Below are 22,973 nucleotides of genomic sequence, written 5' to 3'. Positions count from 1 at the left end.
GCAGTTCCACCAGTGTTTAAGCTCATTGTAATTAATTCACTGCTAGAAATGAATGTCGATGCGTTTCAGAAAGAAGGGTGACTCTCACTGGAAAATCAAATCACTTTTGTTTTTTTCTCTTCTGGCACCCCCTTTTTGAATCGGTTTGTTTGGAGGAGGGGGACACTGTCTGATCACAGCTTTTGGGGATAAATCAGGGCAGTTAATGCAGTTCCCATCAATAGCTGCTGATCAGCTTGGAAGTCTGTGATGCTTATCGACGCCTTTCCTCCCTGGCTTAAAGGTGCGGAGCAGGGAGACACAGAATCATGCTGAAGATTCTTTGTGACGTCTGTGCTTATGAAGTGAGGGAGAATCCCTATCCGAAAGTAGATGCGTTTTTGCATCTTGGGTAGTGTGGTTTGAAAACAAGTGACTGCAACTGCAGATTGCAGATTTAAGGTTCCAGCCAGAGCCTTGATCCGGCCCTGTCAAGTAAGGTTCTTAACCATAATAAGTCCAGGAAAAAAGCATGAATCATGTCAGCTAGGGAACTAATTTAAAATGTAAAGTGCCACAGAAAATCGCGAAGGTCTTGCCAAGGCAGATTTTGCTAAAGTGCCGTTATGGCGATGGCTTATTATCCATTTACCGGCTCGCCAAAACCGGATTTCATGCATGGTTTGGGTACTTAAAGGTAACGCTTATTGTAAACAAGCAGAGAGGCCCATGAAATATTGGCATTACATATCGCCGAAGCTCTCAATTCAGAGCAATTTATATGAAACACAGCTGGGTATTTTGCTGCTTTAACACCGATGACAGCTGTGGAGATGTATGAGAGCGTGACCTGAGAGGTCAGGGCTGAGCTGGAGGTGACATGTGGAGGCAGTGGGGATGCTGTCCTTGGTGCTGAGCCTCTGGCCTGCAATACGGCCTTAGCGGTGCCCGGTCCAGACATTAGAAGGGGACTGGATCAGGCCGTGTCAGGTTGGCAGGCTTTGTGCATCATCACAGGATGGATGCCCGGACTTTGATTGGCTGTGAGGAGATGCGGGGGTGATGTGCGGGGGGTGGTATCTCTCTGGGGATGTACCTCACCACTGCAATCGGTGTTCGGCCAGCCGTGGCTCCGGCGTGACGACATCATTAATCGCAGTGAGGGACACTGCGAGGGCTCGCGGCACTGAGCAACCCCACCGTCCGACGGCACCGCGAATGCTAATCGGTGACGTGGCAGAGGTTGCCAGATCAAACTGAAAATCCTCCTGCTGCCCGAGATAAGGCGACGTGCCAGTGAGCCCCCCCCCCACTTCCCCAGACGTCTTTTACTCAGACATCTCTATGTCCCGTGAGAATTTCCCTCACTGGCAATCTGCATTTTTTCACGCATTTCCAAACCTCGATTTTCCTCCACGGTATTTGTTCCTTGCAGGTGAGTAGATATTTGAATTGACAGTTAATGACAGAACAGGCAGCCTATATGTATGTATCAAGGCCTGCCAGTGGCAGATTTACATATTGGAATTAATTGGATAATTGAGGACTGTGATTGGTGGCGCCCCCCCCCCCCACGCTAAATAACACGTGATGGCTCCCAGTAACCATGAACATGTGACCTCAGTGGAACAGCAACAACCCACCACCCTCCAGGGAGGTTAACGGAGAGCAGTGCCACCCCCCCCCCCCCAACCCAACAGTACAGACCCTGAGCCCGGCAGACAAAGACATCGCCTTGTCATTCTGTTGCCGACTGCTTAGCTAGTTCGCTGTGTAGCCCATGGGAAGCTTTGTGTCAGGGGACAGTTGAGTTCCTTGCCTCCTCTGTGTGCTGAATATTTGGGGTGTAGTTTTGGGGACCTTATCTCATCCAGTCCTGGGTTTTGGGAAAGATTCATATCCATCCCAGACCTCTTTGTCCTAGACCACATGAGAGGTCCTTACCCATTACTCTGTCTGGCTTTCTTGCACCTGAATGCTAATCTCAGCATCAGCATCCCAATAGCAACAGACAATAAAATCAAAAACAGACATCCTTCGTGTTTCTTAATGTTGACTTGTCTCGCACCAAAAATGGACTTAAATATTGAACTCTGCCACCTTCTACATCTAGTTTTTTTTCTCCGGCGGATACTGCTTAGTTGAATATCTGAAGTTGTGCTTCTGCTAAGAACTTTGCCTGGAGATTAAAAATGGCCGCCGCAGTCTTGCATCACGGCCACCTCTCTATAGTTCATGCTGAAATGGATTGAAAAGCAGTCTACTGAGAAAGTCGGATGAGGTTTTTTGGACATGCTCACATGCAGACCTCTCCTCCTCGCCGTTTTTTGCGTGCCTGGCTCTGTCTTGCTGTAGCTTCAGGTAGCCAACGGGTCTTAATTATACAACAGTGACGGGGTGGCGTTTCGGCCGCTGGATCCGCGCTCTCTCCCGGCAGCATGTTCCCCAGGCTTCCCCGTTTGTTTCTCTCCTCTTTCTGAAATCCTCAGATATTCACTCCAGTTTCCTTCTCCCTCCTCATATTCCTCCACCCCACAGCACAGCCCAGAGAATAAACCAGCTCTTTTTTGTCACTGAGAAAATGTCTTCTCACGTATGAAGCATCGTTATCCAGGATATAATAGCCTGTAGTGGCGGAAGTGTGAGCCCTGTTGCATTTCCCCAGTGGTGGATCACAGTGGCGGTCTGGCCTTACTGGTATATGAGCAGATCTTCCTGTTTAATTAAACGGCATAATAGCAGGTCATCTATGGGCCGCGTCCAGTCATTTTTCCAGGTGAACTCCCAGTCCATCATGGCTCCACGACTCCTTTGTTTAAATAAGCAGGACTGAGGTTTATCCCTGATAATAGAGGTGATAGATCTTAATGGGGATGACAAATCTTCAGTTAAGGGTAATATGTCTCCCCTGCTTTTTGCCCTTTGACAAACCATTTCGGCCCAGATTTAAAGGTGGGAATACCAGTCGATATCAGTGCAATTTGTTTTGCGTGGTACTGGATAATTTAACGGGAGGCTCTATTTGCATGATGCAGACAAATATAGCATCTAAAGGTGGACAAGCTATCCTTCCAATAGTGTCTTTTTTCTGTATTCTTGCTTATTTACGCGATGCATTAGATGCATTATATACTTCAACTCCTCGGACGCCTTTCTAAAAAACACCTTTCACTCTCCTGCGCTCTCCTACCTTCTATGAAGAGCTTCAACCCCCCCCCACCCCCACCCCTACCCCCCGGGATTGGAACTCGCTGCTTTCTTTATGGCGAGTCCCTTTCTTTAATCACGGTGAGACTTTCTCCTCCCGGGCGCGACCATTGATTTCCATTTGATGTTGGAACGGATATTAAATTGTAACCGGCTCTAAAATGGTCTTTGCTTGTAATATATATTTTTCACTCCCGCGTACCTTAAGAATAAGAATCCAGATTCAGATTATTCAGATTTTTTTTCAGCTATGCAGTAGGACGTGCTGTTCTGCTTTGGGGGCAGAAGCTCTGTGAAGGTTTCTTTGAGGGTGATTGCTTGCCTTGTGTGTTCAAAGGCCCTGGTCTCCTCCACCCCCATGGTACCTCCTATCTCGGGCTAGGGGCACTGGGAAGTGCTCCCTCACAGATTCCTCCCCCCGCCCCCCCCCCCCCCCCACCTCTCAGCGGCAGCGTTTGTTAGCCATCGATCAACTCTGTTGGAGAATGTCACATTTATCACGGAGCTCAGTCACGGCACAGTCACTAGCCCCGACATGTCTTATTATTCCATTATAAATGAAAACAAAATGGAGGACTAGAGCAATGCAACATCTCCTGCATTTGAAATTGAGTTGCTTTGCACTGCGCCGTGTTTAATACATCAAATGTTTCATAGCCGGAGTGAGTAAACTTGGTGATTTCCTGTGATGAATCTATGGACTCCAGTGGTGCAGATTCTTCTTGATGGTAATGTGCTCCATATTAAACCATGTTATCAGCCAGCAGCTAGACCGTACTTCCTCTGTACTCAACTTGTTGCTAGGGGATGGTATGGATTGAGTTGTCGGACAGTCAGTGGGTAGCCAAATCTTACGAGGGCACCCATTGAGTGCTGAAGTCTCATGATCGATGATGCTAATGTGCTAATGTCTTCTCTCGTGATGTATCTATTCTGATACATTGTATGTATGAAGTGTTCTGATAAGCATGTAAGCAGAGGGCTTTGCAGGAAGGACCATGTCGAAGTACTGTCCAAATGGGTGAAATTGACAACAAAACATTTCGCTCTTTGTTTACAGAAATGATGAACAATCAAACGATTTTCTCATATTAGTCCTTAAAGGTCATCATCCATGCATTCATTTTCGATGATCGCTTTTCCAGTAGCCATGTGGCGCTTGATGGCTGACTAACATTCAAGGGAAAACCCGCGGCATCTCCCGCTGTCAGATTCTGCCTGCATTGTTTCATCGAGGCTGATGGAGGCGCTGTTCCTTCTTTCCTTCACTCAAATATGGTTTTTAAATACCTGTGTCCATTAATATTGAAAGAGTGAAAGGTTGTGCTGCTCTGGCTATTAAGATATTGAACATATTGATTATATAACCCTTTCTTAATAAGTCACATAGAGAAAATGCAAGCTTGACAAAAAGGCCTCAGCACTAAATTCTGTGTGTCGACACAGGTTTCATTGGTCATTGAGGCATGATCGTCACAAAGGTCTGGCAGCACTAATATTTTCCCCGTGCTCAACCAATCGGCTGATGTATTTATGGGGGCAGCGCTAACCATTGTGGTAATTACCGCATAACAGCCGTTGTGCTCATGCATTCATGTGGCCCATTAACCGGTTAGCAGCCGCTCGGGGCAATATGCATAATTGTGTGGAGTTTTTTTCGTGGTGAGTGAGGGCTTAGCGTAATGACACGTGGAGTGTTACTCAGCAGTTTTCAGGAGAGATCCCCGAAAATGTCCACTTCTCCCAGGTGTCCCCGAGCTTCCTGTGACCCCCCGGGTATTAGTATATAAGCTACATATGGCTGTAAGCAGTTGTTATCTTGGTTGTTGCACACTGTCCCCAACCGTCTGCTTAAAAGCCCACCAAGGATTCGCTGGAGGAATCACCGGGGACCTTAGAAACTGTACCAGTAGTCTTACAACAGTGGGTCTACTACATGTTTTGCTCAGGACCTTCTTTACCTTAAATTTTGTATAGCAATGATGCAGCATCTTTTGGCCTGTCCGTTATGTGATCCGTTGACTGGGTAGGGTTAGGGTTACAGATGAGGAGGAGGCCAGTTGTCAGGGTTGTATCTTACTCTGAGTGGCTGGCCTACATCTAGAGAGAACTTTGAGTCTTCTTCATTTCACATCTCATTTCACCTCTCTGCAGCCGCTCTGTCTCTGATAGAGGGCCAGGCAGCCGGTCTGCAGCCGCCCCCCCACCGGCTATGGTTATTGATCGAACCAGCTGGTTTGTAATGGCAAGTAATTAGTCATAAGGTCCCATGAAAAGGCCGTCGGAGGCTTCGTGGCTAACGCTAACGCAGAATGCACACACCGCTTGCTCCTGCTGCTGCCTGCATATCACATGGGTGTGTCTAGATCAATCTGGGAATAGGAACCATCTTCATAAACACTATTGTAAAAATGTTAAGACTAGAAAACACCAATATGCTTCCAAGTAAAACACTGCTCAATAAAATGTTTATGGGGCAGCTTGACTATGATCTGCGATTTCATGCGCTCGTCCCATAAACCGAGCACCGTATCAGTGAGAAAATATGCAGTGGCACGGCAAGGGAGCAGTAGTGCACTGAATGTTCTAGATATCAGCCATTGTCCATACGTTCTGGATCTAAAGCTGCTTACCTTCCAGGTGGTTTATTTCCAGGGCTGTCTTCCATTTACCTTGATGGTGCCGTTCTCATCCAGTAAGATGTCACTGGTGCGCACTGTCACAGTGCTGCCAGGATATGGATGTCTGGGGAGGAAGTGGGTGTGGTGGCAGGTTTGCGATTGTTCAGGGTCTCCAGCAGAACCAGAACCTCATTAAAACCGCACTAGAAGTTTGGTCCCAGTGTTTCATTTTTTTTCACAGTTACAGCCTCTTATTTATACACCACGAGCTTGTAAATGTGTTACAGAAGCATCACTGTGGGGGGTGTCAGCATTCTCAAGTCATCATGGCACCTCCCACGTCTCCCCATATCAGGCACCTCCGTACCTCCACCCAGCGGAGCCTCTGGCTAACAGGTCAGCCTGACCAAGGGCCTTAGCCTGTCAGACCAAAGGATATATATATTTTTTTAAATCTCAAAAGTCAGAAGCACATTTTTGTAGACTTGGGCCAAAGAAACATAGCCTCTTTCCAGCTCAGAGGAGATGTGAGTTCAGTGACGATTGCAATCATCTTTTTTTTTGTTTTTAATTTGCTACGAATTGTTCTTGATGATGAGATGGTGAGTCCTGATTTACCACATCAGCATTACTGATGGTAATAAGACTCACACCCCGATGTCCCCCGATGTGTGTAACACCGAACCCACACCCTGCTGGTGCTCTACTGGGCACCTGCACTGGCCAAGAGCCGCTCCATTTTCCCTCATCAATCCAGTGGGTGCAGAGTAACTGTAAACCTAGCATGAAGCCTCTGTGTTTGTTGAGATGGGGGCTGGGGGCTGAGGGCTGGGGGGGAGGGGGCACAGGGTGCATCCTCAGGGGGGGCCGTGAAGAGCCTCTCAGCGGAGGTTATGGCAGCAGCCGTCTCGTCCCTCAGGCCTGACCAGAGACCCTGAGGCAGGCCCAGGAAGCTGCTCTCGTGTGACGGTGACGCTGTGCGGGTTTCTCTGTCTGTCCTAATGGTAATCACTCCTCCAGCTCATGGCCGGTAAGAAGGTCCCTGGCACTGGTGAAAGACTGATGGACAGACCATTTAAAACTCTTGGGAGAAAAATGGACATTCTGGCCTGAGCTTTTTTTCTGATTTCCAGGTGATTCTGAGATAACAATAGTCTACCATTGAGCTGTTTGTCGTGGGAAAAAATGTCTGTTTTCTTTACCTGGTTTATTTCTCTCTCTCCTGCCCCCCGAGGGGCTTGCTGGACTTTCAGCTGCCTTTTACCTTGATGGGCATCATTCCTCACTATAAATAATAATCCAATTAGAGCTCCTTCTCATCACGGGGAGATGGGCCAATTACAGGAAGCCAGGCATAACAAGGCGTCCAATTGGGTTTGTTCTGACACTTTTAAGCCCCATTGTTTATAGGACTGCAGCCGTCACCAAGCAAAGCACTTTGCCTTTATATGGCTATTCCCCACACAGACAGCGCTGCTTACAAAGGCAGTAAAAAACCGAACCAGCTTATTGAGAAAAAAGTTTTGCCCTGAAACTCCAGCCACCTTTCTACCCCCCTCTGCGTGCGCTGGGTCTTTAGGCATGTGGCGAAGGCTACCCCCTGATGTTACCCTAGGGAATCTCATCAAACCACTGCTGTGGGGGTGTTTTTGGAGCTCCAAGGGCAGATCTTCAACCTGACAGTGGAAGGGATTCAAGGTCAAGTAAACAGCAAGAATCCATTCTTATTTCGTTTGTGCGTTTAATTGCTTATCCATATTGATCTGCATCCGTCTTGTGATTGTTGTAAAGTGTACACATTTATCAAAGAAAAATCTGATTGTTCTAACCACTGTCTTCCTGTCAGGCTAATTTCATAAGAACGTCATTTTGAAATAACATGCATACAATGCTGAGGTATGATGTCAGCAGGCTTACAGGGAAGATCTTAATTTGAATTTGTGTCAAAGCACTGTCATCTGCTCAATGTGAATGTCATTTATATCACACACATTATCTAAGCCAAGATGAGTATCTCAATGTGTCGTTTAGCTCCTAAACTCAGCAGACCTTGGGAATTGAGGGTTTTGATTGGCTGACCTCCTGTCTCAGACGGGAGCGTTTTGGCTGAGATGGTTTCTGCTGTGAGTGGAGATAGAAGATATGAGAAACTTGAAGATTCATCATGGCCAGTCAAACAGACCTGGATGAATCGATGGGCTTTTAGAAAGACCCCTGCTGTAATGTCATCTAGCGACTTTTGAGTTAAAAGACTGTGCTTTTACCAAGATGGCTTCCTGGGCATTGACTTGACAAAGAAGTCGGTCCTGCAGGATTGAGCTTAACATGTATAGATCTTGGAATTGTATGGACAAAACATAAAACTAGTTTCACTTAAAAGTAACTGGTGTTTCTGTGCTGCACATACAGCTCTGGAAAAAATGAGACCACAGCAAAATATTCAGTTTCACTCATTTCTCGATTTATGGGCATGATTCTGTGAAAAATATTCACTTTTTTTTGCAAACTCCAACCTGGCTCTTCCCTGTTTCTCATTCATAAAGGGCTTCTTCCTTGTTTTATGGGTCTTCAGTCCTGCTTTTCAGAGCCTGTTAAGAATTGTCCTAGCAGTGCACTTAACATCACTTAATATTTCCCATTTTTTTTTAAGGTCACTTGAGGTCATCCTCCAGTGTGTAAGGCATTGCCAGATAAGTCGACAGTCATGTCTTGCTTTAGAAAGTTGCTTCTGTTCTCCACCTGTCTGGTTTTTGGTCATTGCCAGTGTCTCCTGCCTCACCTTGTTCTTGTGTACTGCTGTCTTAGAACCTTTGAGCCTGGAAGCAGCCTGCCAGCAGAACCGGGATTAAACCAGGATTTAAAAATGCAAATTAAAAAAAAGTATATAGTGGTCTCTTAATTGTTTCCAGAGCTGTATATGGGTGTAGAAACGTAAATCTCTGAAGGTGCCTAAAGGAGAGAGATAAAATGTGCTTGATTGGAAATGAAATCCCAAGGCAGTGCCCTTACCATGGTATTCAGAGTGACCTGGCCTGGAACACGCCTGAGTCAGACATCCTTGAAGTTTGTCGGAGATCTTAGGCAGTCTCACATCCAGGACAGCTACAGTGTACAGTGTAAGTGCCTCATTTTGTCGTCTTCGAAGTTGGGGGATGTACGCTTTGAAAAGGCCTTTTTCTTCCCTTTTTGTTCTGGCCTGGTTCCCCTTCTCCATCATTTCACAGAATCGCGGCTATGAAGTTCTAAGCAGTTATTCGGCGTTACTTTGAACACAGCTGCTGCTTGGTTCCTTCTCCTGGGTTAGTCACGCAGTACCTTTGATGTGCTGCTTCAGGCCCAGTCAAACACAGGCTCTGTAGCTGCCAGAGGAATTTTCCATGATCTCTAAGCTCAAGTAGCTCTGTCTCACGTGACCTGGACTAAAATGCGATTTTGCGATTTTGCCTGATTGTTCTTCGTTGCCTTTTAAGTGTCTTAGGATTTGTGTGTTTGAATTCGACATGACCAATTAGGTTAAATTGACTTAGGTGATGAGAAGAAAGAACTGAGGAATGGAGCAAACCACCACAGTACCAAATCCCTAAAAATGATCTGTGGTAAAAAAGTTGTCCTTATTAGCTGGGTTCCCTAATAATGTCTCATTTATGAAACTGTGACAGATCCAATGAATATGGCAAATGGGTATTTTACTCATGCCTAAGTAATTAGTACTCCTTCTACATTATCTAATCCTTTTTTTTTATATCACGCTCATGTGAACAGACACCCACCTAATCTGCAGGCATCCTACATACCCAGAGAAATACAAGTCAGCGGTCTGACTACAGACACACACACGCACACACACTCTATCTCTATGTGAACAAACACCTTACGTGCCAAATCTAATTTATCTAATCCAGTTTAAACATGGTAGCGTCTGTTGCCCTCTATCAGGATAGCTGGCTGCAGCGGCCGACATATGGCCCCAACAATCATTCAAAGGCAGCAGAAGGAGGTGCGTTTCGCCACGTTACCGCGCCTCTCCTCGGCGCGTCCATGACCCAGTGTGCGGGTCTCTTTTGTGGGAAAAGGGGCGGATCTCTCCATCCAGCTGTGGAAGATGGTGTTGAGGCTCCACATCCTCCAGGATTGTTCATGACTGGGAATGCTAGTAAACATACTTTTAATACCTTAGGAAATGTAAAATCTTCGGCCCTGTTTCATTCTAATTACATGCATACTAATATTTATCTGCCAATGCACATAAGATACAGACGTGGACAAATTTGTTGGTACCCTTACAGCTCATTGAAACAATGCTTCATTGCTCCTGAAAAGTGATTCAGTTAAAAGCAATTGTCGAATGTATACCAGCATGCCTTTAGTATGAGATAGAGTAAACCAATAAAATTGTGAAAAGAAATGATTTGTTGTTTATTTTACAAAGATAAGCTAAAATAGTATGGACAGATTTGTTGGTACCCCTAAAGAGACTATTTACCCTTGTATTATAGTCATGTTTCAAACTAAGTGTTTAACCTTAATTAGTATCACAGGTGCCTTCAAGCTTTTCATCAGCCATTCAGCCTATTTAGAGAGAAAGAACATGCTACTGTGTGGGTTGGTGTCATTGTCTGCACCACACTGAACATGGACCACAGACAGCAAAGGAAAGAAGATTATAGATAACCATGTTAAAGGTAAAGGCTATAAGACCAACTCCAAGCAGCTTCATGTTCCTGTGACCACAGTTACCAATATTATTAAAAAGTATAAGGTTCATGGGACTGTAGCCAACCTCCCAGGATGTGGACGCAAGAGGAAATGCAAGCCCAGGTTGATCAGAAGGATAGTGTGGATGGTAGGAAAAGAGCCAAGGAAACCATCCAAAACCATTCAAGCTGAGCTCCAGGGTCAAGGTACGTCACTTTCTGATCAAACCATCCATCGCATTCTGAACAGGAGGGCTCCACTAGAAACAGAAAAACAGAAAAACGCCAGAGTGGAATTTGCCAAAAGGCATGTTGACGAGCCCCAAAGTTTCTGTGAGAATGTCCTTTGGACTGATGAGACAAAACTGGAGCCTTTTGGCCAGTCACATCAGCTCTATGATTACAGAAGGAATAACGAAGCTTTAAAAGAAAAGAACACCATACCTACTGTGAAACATAGAGGGGGCTCTGTGTTGTTTTAGGTCTGCTTTGCTGCATCTGGGACGAGGACCCTGACACTCAGGAAGAGTGGGCCAGACTGCCTGCTGGCAAATGCAGACGTCTCATTGTGAAGCACAGGGATCGCTAGTTGGCAGTGATTGCTGCAAAAGGTGGTGCTACAACATATTAAATTATGGGTACCGTCTTTTTTGTCCGTAACTTTTTTTCATTTGTTTAATCATATAAAATAGTCATCTGAATCAATAATCAAAAGCATTGATTATTCATATTTCAGTGATTGTTGTGTTTTTTGTGGAAGGGTATTAACAAATTTGTCCACGTCTGTATATTTATAATTAATAGTAAATATAATTAAATTCAGTTTTTGTAAATATTTTCCATATTATGTACCGTAAGAATCTGAAGGAGGGCCACTGAGGTTGCAAGCAAGGTACTTAATCTGAATTTTTGAGGTAAAATATCCAGATATAGACATTGTACAGCACTTTGGATGAGGCAGTGGCTGAGTGGTGAACATACTGCCATTATTAAACTGACTGTGCGGGGTCTTCGGTGTCAATGTTTTGGCCAGGTGGGGGAGAGACCCCCCCCCCCCCCACACACAATAGCTCACGCGTATCGCTTGTCGGCGAGCCCACACATATTGATTTGCGTGCGTCAGAACAGAATTCCAGGGAACCAAACCCATGTGCACATCCAGAATCCAGGAAATGACAGGCATTTGGCAGAACGCGGGTGGCGTGAGGGATAGACGGAGCAGTAAAGTTAATCTGCAGACCACTGGTTACGCAAATGGAGTGATTAGTCAACCGCTGAAGAGAACAATTACTCAAAATAAATTGTGGAAAATGTTGTGTAACCTAGTGCAGCGAATCTGTATTATCTTATTTAACAGGGAACAATCTTAAGATAAACTAAGACATGTAACTTATTACCACAGTTCACTACTACCCCCTTTCCACTGCACTGGTGCTGGTGCTGAAGTTGGGAACCAGCGAGAACCGGCCCGCATTTCTACTGACTTCAGGGCCCAGAGGGAGCCGGGTGACAACACTGCAACCACATCACAAACCATGCCCACACAACACCAGATTTGCTTTCTTCCATTTTCTTTATTTAAAGGAGCAGTTCACCTCAAAACTGAAAAAATCACAGAACACATGAACAGGAGTACCCCAGCAATATCTTCTGCACAGTGATATGATTGATGTGTGGAGTTCGGTAGAAGAATATAGTTCATACATCAAACTGCTCACTACAAAGTCTGTGGATTATATGCAATAACCGGGTCATGATATCTGGTAAAAGACATTGCTGTTGGATTTTTCAAATGTATTTTTCTGGCATTTTAATCACCACAGAAAGAATGCCATTCACTCTCACTATATTCCAGAGAAGCCTAAGATTTCTATGGCCAATATCTGAAAAGCTAGGCAACTCCCAGCAGAACAACCTAGAGCCAAAAATTATTTGTTCACTGTGAAAAAAGGTCAAAAATGGAAACGAAATTGAAGATATCAAAGAACACACTTCTAATTGTCTAAAACTGTCTAAAACATTACATTTATATGTGTTATGTAAAGAAACAAGAAAAACTTATATTCATAACGTATTCTGGAATTGTTTTCCAATGATGTAATTTATTGGCATTATATAATTATTTGTACACCTGGCCATTCATAGAGTTGAACAAATATGTGACAATGGGAGGAGTTCCCAGTCATAATAGAGATTATTTAACAAGACACATAGCAGATGTTCCGAAGAGGCAGGTGATTGGGGGCCCTTAGTTTCCACAAGTAACCTTGGGGTTCATTCTCTACACAAGCAGGATAATGTTAGTTGAGTTTCTCAACATGGCTATAACTGCTGAAATACCTAATGCATTGAGGAAAAGAGTCATAAAATTTCACAATCAATATCCTTAATTTAATTTCCATTTTTGACCATTTTTTTCACAGTGTACAAATCATTTTTAGCTACACTGCAGATGAATAGGTAGCACTACAGCCCCTTTAAAACTTGAATCTTTTTTCCGTTTTGGGGTGAACTGCTCCTTTTAAAGTTTCCTCGGTTACTCCACCTACCTTTCATGACATCACAGGTGCTGGGTTCCAGACCAGCAAAGTTTTGGTGCCGGCTAGGAGCCGAATTTGCAGCACTAGCACCAGTTTTTTTTTTTTTTTTTTTTTTTGAGTGGAAATAAATGGCACTGGTTCCAAACTGGGGACCGGCACCAGCACCTTTGCAGTAGAAAGCAGGTCTAACTGTACAGAGAGAGCCCGCGAACTCTGAGGAATATATCCACATATGGCCAGCCCCGAGGGGAAGAAGACATTTTGTACTGAATCACGCTATTCCACCAAAGAACTGCATGTAAGGTCAAATATGAATCCAGAACACTTGAATGCTTGTAAGCCTGAACGCTTATAAGCCTGTCTAACACTAATCTCCATTAATTGATTTATTCTACGAAAAGCCACACATTCCCCTTGCTAACTGGAGTGCCGAATTACGTTTCCCATCTGATGATACCAAACGGAAAAACAATTCACCTGGGAGGAACATAAAAAGAGGGGATAAAAAGAATATTTTACACAAATATCTCTGTTTTAGCTTTTGCTTGACTGGAAGTGCCACAGTGTTCGACTTGTGGAGTCTTACTGCTTTGATTATGCATCTTATGCAGGCTCATGCTGCCCCTTCAAGACTGATTTCTCTGTCTTTTAAATGCCTCCTTCATGCAGCAAATTGTAACCTTATATCCATGCTGAATACAGAGCTGACACCAGCCTGCTGCTCTTTAATTTCATTTTGTCATGTGCTACTGCAGGACAGTGGCAGTGAATACACCGTTACATCTAGTTTTGCTTTCTAAGGCTGCTATTGGAAGTCTCCAGGTTGTTGTGCTGTATGATTTTGAAATTTTCAGCTAGGAAAATTGTGAAATCGTTCTTTTCACCTACCGGGTGGAAGTGATCCTGGAGTGTTGCATCATGGGAATGTGGCATTTACTGCTCTGTCAGACGCTGGCTGTCAGAATCCATTAGTTACCTGAATCCTGGGTCTCCTTTGGACAGGTTAATGCCAGAAGCCCTGAAGATCGCTGAAATCTGTACTAATTTGGCAGTGTAGTAATAACAGGCATGCATGTTGAATATGTAATGAAGGATGGTTGAGTTGAGTTGAGTTGAAGGACAGATGAAAGTAACTTGAATTCCACCACTACAATATTTTATATAAAATTAGTTGTGTATTAATAATGTTTTACCTGATTAAAATAAACAAAGAAGCTCAGAGGAATGCAATTGTCCATATGATGATGATGATGATGATGATGATGACAATAATAATAATATTACATTTAGTCTCCTTCTGTGGGAACATGAAAGCCATACAAATGTAATCTGATATTATTGGTTTTTTTTTCCTTTCAGCTTGTTCTGACAGTTGTCGTTTGTCTTTTGACAGTGACAAGTTCTCCTGGAATCGTTTATGTTCCATCAGGGCTGATTCCTGTCAAGTTTGGCAGCTAAAAAAGGAAAAGAATAAAAGTTTAATTACAAATTCCATGACAGGCAACCAGCGAGACTGGAAAACGAGGAGTATACCTCTCTGTTAGCCTGGCGCTGCCTGGTGTAGCGATATGTTCTGTCTGCTTCGGAAGAGTAACGTTTTCCAGTGCCGTGCTGCTTTGTTGATTTACTAATTCGGCACCCAGTTCATTTCATTCAAAGGCCTTTTGTGGTTTTTCTTCTGGAGGGGTTACTTCCATTTAACGCCTTTAATTTGACTCCTACGTGCAGGAGCTGTAATTGATTCACAGCCCATCTGCCAGTGAATGTTTCTGCATGTTAACATAGTCGCAGCTGGAGGAGACGTTCGAGGACCTCAGCTGAGTCCTGTGACTCTCCAGCGGTCCCTCGATGGGAGCCTGATGTGCCCTTTGCCGCTGGGGGGGCTGCTTGCCTCACGCAGTTCTGTGCTGTGTTAAGGCTTATGCAGTCACAGTGTGACTGGCTGCTCTGACCTTTAGTGGGTGGGGCCTGAGCCCTAATTGGCCTGGATTGGGGTATATTCACTGATTAGTTTTGTCATGTGACTTAGGCCACCTCTCTGAAACATTGTATCCAAGGAGCTGGTCTTAATTGGTTATATATGTATTAGAAAAACAATTTACAAAATTCATGAGCAATTCTCTGTTCAGCAGTGCCTTTTCCGAACCAGAAATATGCTTAATACGCTAATGAAATCTATGTTTGCCTGTCCTATGTGATTATCGATCCTGTAGTAATGCATCTAATGAACAATCCCTCAGTAATTACTCAACATGCATATATGCAGTCATTTAGTGGTTGTGTTGAGCTCTCAGGCACACAGCAAAAGAGCTGCATTCTGTATCTTTAGACCCTTTAGACCTGCTGCTGGTGGACACGTCTATCACTTTGGTGACTTGTCTATGTAAGATCCAAGCTTTCCCTCTTGGAATCCGCCTCCGATCCCCTAACATCGGTGATTCCCTCTGCACTGTTTGCACAGCAGGGGGCGTGAAAGAGCAACCCACTTGTCACCACTATCCACAAATTGGTCAAGCCCCTGCGGAGGGAGTGGATCTGGCGCAGATCGGGGTCACCAGGAGGGTACCTGGTGCTTCCAGGATCTACGGGAACTGTATATATATTTTATGATTTTTTTTTCCAGTGACGGGTTTGTTGTAGACATGAGCTTATAAATAAAAAGGACCCCATTAATTTAATGGTAGGGAGGCACAAGCCAACAGAGAGAATGGGGTTTGGAGTAGGGGAACAAATGACAGACAGCAGGTACTTACTCAAACTAACAGAGGGTTTTCCGCTCTGGGCCAAACCACTTATGGGCTGCGGGGGTAATTGGTTTGATGGAATGGGCTCTTTGCATTCCGAAATGCAGGTCAGATGTTCGGTGACCTCCTGCACTATGACCAGCTATAAAAATGAATGTGCTTGTGTTTTTCTTACCAAGCACCATGCTTTTACTACACATTACACTTACAGTGACTTCAAGACCACATGTGCAGTGGAGGTCATGTGACCTTGTGGTTTTGCCTTGCCGGAGCAACACCGCTAGCAAATTAGCGATTCACCCGGCGTGGGAGTGGTATGATTAATCTGCTACCCAGCATTGCCATGGGCCAATACCCACTTGAAAGGTGAAAAAAAAACTATTATGGCTTTGGGTTTGTTCGCAGTAATTGAATTGGAAGCGCGTGCTATCCATTACGGTCCTTTCATATATGGGTGGGATTTCCTTTTGACGTGTTGTCCTATAAGAATAAGAACATTATGCTTTCCTGACAGGAGGAAAACTAAGTAACGACTCATAACGTGTCTAATCTCCGCACCAGGATCTCCGTCTGTGTGCTTATATGAAAGTAAATTATTTGTCACTGCACATAGATCGTTATTGCAGCCTTCAAGCCGAGCTTTATCAAAACGCAAACAAATTGTTTCCGACAATATGAGGCAGTTGATTTCTGTTCCTGATGGCACAGGGAGGGGGCTAATTAAGCTAGAGTGGGCAAAAGCCCAATTAGCATGGAAAGAAAATAAATTGCTATGTAAATTCAGATAAATTTGAAAGTGGGAGGGGAGAGAGAGGCTGTGTTCTCTGGCAGAGCTGCCGCTGCGTAAACCAGCGCAAGCTGCAGTTGCCACCTCAGTCCCATAAAATCCTGGATGCCCAGACATTGACAAACCATATTGCACATAGCGACACCATTCCAAAGGTTTATATAGGTCTGTTTGATGGGGAAAATGATAGGGACACTGTGTGTCGCCGAATTAAATTCTTTCTTTTCCAGTACAGACAACCAGACTCCAAGGTGGTGCCAGGAAATCTTGGACAGGTGGTGACCATAGGTCAAGTTGTTTTGGTTTCTGTGCTGAAACTCCAGGAAGCCGATCCGTGGTTCTCTCTACGATGGTAAAACTGCCCACCTGTCCTCCCGGGGAACACCTTCATCCCTCAATTAGGGTTTAATTCATCAAGCAATAGGAGCTCGGCCCATCAAGGGGAAAAACAACGCTATTGAAACGCAATGCAAGAATGAGCTTATTCTCCATGCAACTCGAAGGGCCCGGATACTGTGAAAACAGACTTCAACACCCTGTAGACGCCTTTAGTGCCTGTGTATGCGTCTGTGTGCCTTCTGTATATTAGCAGAACCCAAATTAGCAGGCTCCACCTCCACATAATTTCGGATTTACACGGTGTCATTAATGTTAATGATAGCTAATGTTCAGCTAAGTCTATCAGACTAAACAACGCTGTATAGGGATACTTTTATTTATTGGCCTGTTTTCAGCTGCGGAGCAATTCCACACACCCACTCAAGGAAAATTACTGTTTGGGAAAATTAAACCATTATTTCCATAGCTTGCTGCTTATTTCGTTGCAACAATGGAGTCGTTTAATCACTATTTACATTCCTATGCAAATTGACCATCTGCTTCGGCGAAGCTGTTCGCCAGGCCTGTCTGTCCGGAACGGAGGCACGAGCGGACGGGGCCCAATCGAGGCCCAAGCTAACGTGGAGATTTGGAAGAAGCCTTCAGTCTGCCTCTTTTAATCAAGGTGTCCCCATGCTTTGGGAAATTGTCCAGCCTGGCCCTGGTGATAAGATTTTATTGATGGAATCATTAAAGGTCCCAAATAGTGATTTTTAGCCTGGGTTCGGCCCCAGTTTGGCCAGTTGTCTTACCGTCTGATAGCTTTTGTTTGCACCGGCATATTTCTCAGAGGCTGCCGATGATCGCGATGAACTGACAGCGACTATAATTTGCACAGTTTGAGTCGTCTCTCAGATGGAAGGCTGGGTGATTGGCGGGTACACGGCTAGTGGCAGAGCCAGGACTGATTAAGGATCGTAATAGAAAAGAAAATCGAGCCACCGGAGAGATACAAGAGAGTAATAAACAAGAGATAGCATCTTGTGCCTCTCAGTCACCCATCAGTAAGACACCTCTACCTCCACTCGTTTGATTTGGGAATTTCCAGGTTAATTAGTGCTAGCCACGCTTTGCTTTTCAAATTAAATTAGAGTTTTAAAATAATTACAGGTACCTTTGGGGAGTATTGAACCCTTTCCAGAACCTCCTCAGATATGCAACGCACCACGTCCTTGTGTAATCATTATTATTTTCTTCCCCAAATTGGTTTGCAGGCTTCACTTCGTGTCAGGAGCGTGACCGACAGTTCGTCACGGTTTCTCGTATTGACTCCTTTCAGGATTGAAGGTACTGAGGGGATTCGTATACGGACGCCATTTGGCCGGTATAGCTTTGAAGGGTGATGGTGTTGCTTATCTCTCCCAGAGATTTTGCAGAACACTGACACTGAGGAAATGAGTCGGGGACCTTCCTGTAGGGTTTTATGGCCGAACCGGAGATGCGAGCCGTAATATTACGGCATGGCGTCGCTGTTGTAAGTGAAATAGTGCCCTTTGCTGCACATATGCTCCCCAGATGACGTGTTTTCTGGTGGGACGCGCAGCGGGCCTGGCTCTGGAGCTGTGACCTTTCTTCACCCCCTGAAGGATGGACTCCAGTAGGACTCGTCATTATGAGCTCCGCGGCGGGTGGAACCAGATGTCCTCGTCGCTAGCTCCGTTAGCCTCCGCCGCTCTTGTCGCCGCCTGAGAGCTTGGCTCATGACCAGGTCCATGCTCAGTATGTCCATGTTAATACAGATTAGGGCTGCATCGTGCTGATACAGGGAAAGCAGACACACGGAAAGACATGACACTCTTATTTCTCACTGTCTCGATGTTAACAGCCTGATCGCTGGATAACTGTGTCGAGCTGCAGCGTGTTCCTGCTCGATCTATATGAGCAAGAACTGAACCTCTGACACGTGGTGTACAAGCCGAAGTACCAATAAACAGGGCAGTTTCTCCTGCTCTGTGACTCAACCCCAGGGACTGAACAAATAATACTTAATGTCCTTCTTTGAGTGTGTAGTTTATAGGAAACTAACCGGTGATGGTGTTAACCAGCCCTCAACCATGCATTTACATGGGACCCCTTTAGTCACAACACTAAATATTAAATGCATTCCTTATCATCAAGCAGCATGTTCTGCTAACCAGTTGGCTAGCTATGATCTTCTTACTCTAGTCGCTAGCTATTTACTTAGTATTGAAATAAACCTACCCCTTGCTGTAACTGCTGTGATTTACCTTGCTCAGGATCATGTAAAATGCAGGTATAATTCAGTGCAGGTGTGATCAGTGGTAGCTTGACCGAGGGGGGTGGAGTTGTGTGGGGACCTGTCCTGTCCCTCTTCACGGTCCACTAAATCATGGCTCTCGCTCTCGCTCTCTGCTTTAACGTACCAAGCCGGAGGGGCTCTTGGCCGCACGGTCTGCTAATGGCCCCCGCCCCTTTCAATGTCCGCTGTCTTCTGAGTGATCCTTGGGTGATGTCAGTGGGTAAAACGGGCCATCAGAACTGCAAGTACTTTTGCGTGCAAGGCCTCCATAAGAGTTACCATGGTTACGTGCGTCCCAGACTTTGGATTCATCTTTTCCTCTAATTGCCTCGGCGTATCACTATTTTCATTTGGCCGTGCTGCAGGTTATCATAAGTGCTATGTAATAAAACTGGGCAGTTTTGTGCTTTTTTTCCCCCCCTTAACTTTCCTCGCAGCGATTTAATCATGGGGCCTCTGTGCTCGGTTGTTTCCCATGTGATGTCGTTGTGACTATTGTACGTTTTCTACATATTTAAATTCAGATAGAAAACGGGTTCCTCAGAGATTGTCTCTGCTAAAGGCGTCAAGCATTTAAATTTTAAAACGATGATAGTCTGGCGATTGGTGCATTGAGGCTTTGGACTCCTTGGTGGGTGAGAATTGTGTGTGCGCTCAATCACACACTCGTTAAACACAGTGGGATCCAGCAAAGTGACCAATGAGAGTTCAGCTTTCTCAGCCAATGTGTGGAAGGTCCCTCCCACTGTGGGTTCCAAGGCCTCATTCTCTTACAGTATATCCTCAACAAAGTAAACGACTGAGGGAAATTCTCCGCTACGTAGCCGGCAAATCCGGAGAGCTTATCAGACTCCTTTAAAATGCCAATTAACTCTCTAATGTGGGAACTATTTATTTATGAAAAATGTTGGATAAATAAACCATTAAAGCTTGTGATCAGTTTATGAAGTGAGACCACAGATTCTTATAATAAGCTTGGATCTTATTTAACAGTTTTGTTTCCCCAAAGTGCAACACCTGAAATAGGAATTCCGGAGGATGGGAGGCGTTTAAGGGAATCTCACCCCCTGACTCGCCTGCCCTTTGCGTGATTTGGCCATAATTCCAGTCGAAGTTATTCAGAACACTGTTTGTGCGGATTGATTAGGAGGGAAGATGGAAACAAATGTGCTTCGGCAGAGATAACTGAACCGATGCTAATCAGAATATTTAGTGATTAAGACTGTAAACAAAATGCTGCCTTGCAGACTGAGTTGATAATGAGACTTAAAAACCGTGGTAATTACTTTGTTTATTAAGTCCTCTCTGCATAGGCTCCGGTTGTCAGAAGCAGCACCCTCGTGCGACAGGTCTGCACACATCTGTGTCGTTCTGGCCGTGATCTTGGCGTGTTGGTGGGTAACTGATGCGTGTGGATGTTAATGCCTGATTACAGGCAGCGCTGGTCTCCCATTAGACCTTGCGAGTGCTTCATTAGGAATTTCTAGTGACACTCATGTAAGCTGGACAGCGCTAGGGTGCGACTTCCTGGGGACCCTATTCAGTAGCTGTGGTTTTGTATGATTTCAGCCCTTTATTGGTATGGCTTATACCCGTACTGAGCGTGCGTGCTTGTGTGTGTGATCCAGGCATACCTTACCTTGTGGGGACCAAATGTCCCCACAACGTGATGAGTACCCATTTTTTTTTAACCTTATGGGGACCAGTTTCCTGGTACTCATATGGGAAAATTAAATTTCATAAAAATCCGTGACTGCAATGAAAAAATGCAAAAACTCTTGTATTTTGCTTGGTTCCTTATGGTTATGGTTAGGGCTGGGTAGGGCTTAAGGTTGTCATAGTTGGCGTTAGCATTTTTCCCATAGAAATGAATGAGCAGTCCCCATAAAGATATGCTTACACGACTGTGTGTGCGTGTGCGTGTGTGTGTGTGTGTGTGTGTGTGTGTGTGTGTGTGGGGGGGGGGGTTATATATCTCTGTATGTATCTCAGAGCAGTAACCCAAGACCAGCTCTTCTCCTGATGAACTACATTTAAACAGACATAAGCCAAATAGATCTGAGTTTACATAAAAAGCACATCAGGCCCCCTCTGCGGGACCTCGGATCCTCAGTAATTAATTGTCACGGTGTCTGTGAACCACAAGCCCCTTCATGCTTTTTTAATGATTAAAATTCAGGGAACGCAGAAGCGCTCTCCATCACCCAATTTCGGGGTAATTCTGCACGCAAAGCAAAAAGGAGCTATTAAAGTGTTGTTTACACACAAACACAAACACACACACACACACACAGACACACACAGAGTCCACATACTCATATCTTTATAGGGACTCTCCATTCATTCCTATGGGCAAAATCCTAATCCCAAAAATGCCCTAAACTTAACCATAAGTAACAAACAAAATACAAGACTTCTGACATTTTTTGCATGCTCCGCTCCTTAAACACAGGTCTGGATTTCTTTGTGTGGCTGGAATTTTCAACCTTCCCCCAAATATGAATGTCTACACTTATTAATAAAAAAACAGCTTTGAGTGCTTTTAAGAATAGGAGGATTTCACATTGCATTCAACTTTGTCATTGCATAAATGAAGAACAAGTACTCCGACAATAAAGTGCAAAGTGGTACAGATGCTGGAAACAGCTGTAAGATATATTGATATCTGATAAATGAATGGTCAGAAAATGTAGGTCTAAAACGAATGTACATTCGATTTGGCCGGTCAGGCTTCTTCCTGTGTGTGTTGACGCAGACCGGGAAACAGCGTACTGGAAGAAGCCTGACCACTGGGCGTGGTCAGCAGCCTTTGTCTTCATCGTGTGTGTACTTAGCCTGAGTAATACATGTACCTCACGCATTCAACTGCAGTACATTAAACATTTAGCAGATGTAAAATCAGGCAGCCGTCAGGCTCAGGAGACCTGCAGTGGATCATTCCATTGCTTAGATGGAGTGACTTTTAAAAGATGGACTCCCCCATCTCTGAGAAACATCGATACTGGGCTCCTCGTGTTCCCTTTAATGTCCAGCTAAAGCCTGAAATGTATTTTCGGTCCTCTGGAGAAAGGCAATAACTGTTATGTGAAATTGAAACCCGGGAAGCGTGTTTGGTTGGCCGTGCCCCGCCAGCTGTCAGGTACAGATATTCCTCACTGGAAGCTTCCCTACCTGGCCTCTCACGGCTCACTCTCTGCCCATGAAAGCAGAGGAGAGGAAGCTGGCCTGATTACTCTGCCCTTGAGGGTGACCTGAGGGCAGAAGAGGATGGCGTGGAACAGCGCCCCCTTTGTTAAGTGTATGTTTACCCACACTCTGTAAAAATACACAACAGGCCCAGCCAGTTAATTTCTTTTCAGTTTAAATAAGACAGACTCCTTTTATTCTAGGAAATTTCAATCGAAATTAGTCACTGACAGCCTTCAGTGCCCAGCTGCTGTAAAGCGACCAATCAGGAGAGAGCCTCTGTCCCTCCGCTGACACTCCTCTGAAAACATTTCTTTGTCTGTATGTTTCCACAAACTGTATTTGTTTCAGGGCTTTGACATTAACACAAGTGCTTGACTGTGCTGCAGACGGAGAGTCTGAGTGGACGGATGGGGGCAGCCGGGTTCAGCGTTGCCTGGTACAGACACGAGATAAACGCCGTCCTCAGACGGCTTGGCTTGGTGTTCTGCGGCTTTACAGAGAGGCCCTGGGGCAGGATCTGCATTTCGAAAGCTCGCGGAAAACACTGTGTGCATATCGACATTAGGGACGCGGG

General features: G+C 44.9%; 1 protein-coding gene across 1 annotated transcript in view; it reads left to right on the top strand.

Annotated features, from left to right (window-relative positions):
- Positions 1-22,973, top strand: part of rab6bb (RAB6B, member RAS oncogene family b) — a 47,256-nt gene that overhangs the window by 1,047 nt on the left and 23,236 nt on the right. The window lies entirely within an intron of this gene.

This window comes from Paramormyrops kingsleyae, chromosome 21 (assembly GCF_048594095.1).
Source record: "Paramormyrops kingsleyae isolate MSU_618 chromosome 21, PKINGS_0.4, whole genome shotgun sequence".
Taxonomy (NCBI): domain Eukaryota; kingdom Metazoa; phylum Chordata; class Actinopteri; order Osteoglossiformes; family Mormyridae; genus Paramormyrops; species Paramormyrops kingsleyae.
The sequence above is the reverse complement of the archived record's forward strand: the minus strand, read 5'-3'. Positions and strand labels throughout refer to the sequence as shown.